At 44.0% G+C, this 2100-nt stretch overlaps 1 long non-coding RNA gene across 1 annotated transcript; it reads left to right on the top strand.

Annotated features, from left to right (window-relative positions):
* The first annotated feature begins 416 nt into the window (after positions 1 to 416).
* Positions 417 to 950, top strand: LOC124483660. Its single transcript, XR_006957882.1, has 3 exons — positions 417 to 555; positions 681 to 726; positions 813 to 950. It is a non-coding gene; the product is annotated as an uncharacterized LOC124483660 (long non-coding RNA).
* Positions 951 to 2100: the final 1150 nt, after the last annotated feature.

Here is a 2100-nt window from a genome sequence, read left to right as displayed (position 1 = left end):
TGTTCATGAACCCTTGTGCTACCTTCGGGGAAACGTTATTTAAGTGTTAGAAACATCATTCATCTGCAACCATGTCTAGAGATGTGAGAGGTTTAAGCTACGCTATTCACTGGTGATGCAACACTCCTAGTCGATATTATACTGTCCGAAATACCAACCTTCCTGTCCCTGCTGTCACCTCGAAAGCGGTTAATGAGCAGCATGATTACATTGTTGCGTCTATGTCTCTAGTGGTAACCGCCTATCAGTATTCTACATTGCCCTTATGACTGGGAATGTAACTTAATATAATAAAACATTCTTTATACTAGAGTTTATCTGGTACGTTCGATTAAGACCTGTGTGATTGTTCAACTATTTTGTTTAATACCACTTGAAGACAGTGAACAAATCTGTACATATACATACACTTTCTAACAACCCAACAACCCAGGGGCACCGCACCATGGACAGCGTTCCAGTAGAAACCACCGGCACCTTGGAGAGCGGCACGACAAGCCCGGATCGAGGCCATGAGGGGGAGGCCGCCACAGCAGGAGACAACGAGCAAAACAGGTGCGGCTCATGAGTTGGATGGAGGATGGAAAGACCATGAAAGGTGGGTCAGGCCTGCCGCAACAGGCCTACATACGGTTTGTAAGCTGACCAACTCCTCCTGTGTGTGTTTCTTTTTTTTTCAGTAAGGAGTGTGAGGTAGAGACGAGACCGGCCTGAACAGTCAAGACCGTAAGCTCGATCGAGTTTTTGTGTTTTGTTTGGTGTTTGGTTAAATAAATGCCTGGTATTTTCAACCAACCAACCATGTTTTTCAGAAGTGCTGTGCTGTTCGGTCCTGCCTACGGCCCTTGGTGGCTACAACTTTTATACACATTAAACCAATAAAACATGCTTCACAAGTTTATAAGGTACATTCAACAATTTTGTTTAATAAAGCAACATCGTTTCAACAGAGATATGCTGTCTTAATTCACATACATTAGAAATGTCATTAAGTGTTGAAAGCTTGCCCTTGTTACCTAGTACTTAGTTCACCCATAGTAGAAGTCGTACCAATCCTTTAAGGGCATGTGATTTTTCAACATGAAATTCAACCGGGTTCTCCTAATCAACACATCTGTGCTCAACTGTGTGAAAGTGGCATGACTGCAGATTTCCTCTTCATCGACTTCTTCCTCACGACGCAGACCGTTGGTGAATTTGGTAAAAATGTCCGAAAGGGTTAATCCGTAGATTAGTGTAAGGGACAAACAACCGGTGATTTCACCTATATCCTCAGAGGGACTTTCGATTAATACTTTGATATGAGATATATTTTCGTCTAGGATGGCGATGGTGTCAGCGTACTGACTCATTGTCTGGTAAAACGAAGTGATGTATTTCATCAACACATACGGGATTACGATACCCCCCGTGTACATATGTCTAGGAGGAAAATGTGCACAGTTGAGGTCCTCAAAGCCTCTATTGGAGGCCTTCTCCAGAGTGAAAAGTTTGAAAATGTCAAGGTTGTCATGGGAAGCGGATCTTAACAGTGCTAGGATATTTCTGAGAGCGTCGTCATCCTTGCCAATGTCGGGTTGTGGTGAAGGTATGCAAACATAGCTGTCGGCACACTGTGGGAAATTGAACGACTGTGACCCACTTGGTCCCTTCACAACGCACGCGTGTCTGATTCCTGAACACATGTCACACGTGAATTCAAACTCCCCTCGGGTAGAGGCGATTAGGATGTCAAAAGCACCCTTGGCTCTGTCTGAGGCCCAGAGGCTGTTTGACATCATGAAAGCCAAGACGTTGGCAACAGCCTGTCTATTTTTGTCGTCGTAAAAAGATGGGTTGCGTTTGAAAGGTATAATATCGGTGCCTGCTATCTTCATATAGGATCCACCGTTAATGTTGACATGCCACTCTGAAGAAAGTTTACACGGGTCGTTGGTCAGGACCCTTTTTGTGTTATCGTTGACGACAGTAAAGACGACTGGTATCGGTTCCAAGCCACCTTGCTTGTAGGCATTAATCCGCATGTTATCAATGACAAAAAGAGTACTGCATTCACCAAAGGGTATGATGTCACGCAAGTTAAGTTTAAACATTGCAGGC

Source organism: Hypomesus transpacificus, chromosome 21, assembly GCF_021917145.1.
Source record: "Hypomesus transpacificus isolate Combined female chromosome 21, fHypTra1, whole genome shotgun sequence".
NCBI classification, from domain to species: domain Eukaryota; kingdom Metazoa; phylum Chordata; class Actinopteri; order Osmeriformes; family Osmeridae; genus Hypomesus; species Hypomesus transpacificus.
Note: the sequence above shows the minus strand (reverse complement) of the source record. Positions and strands in the feature narration are given on the sequence as shown.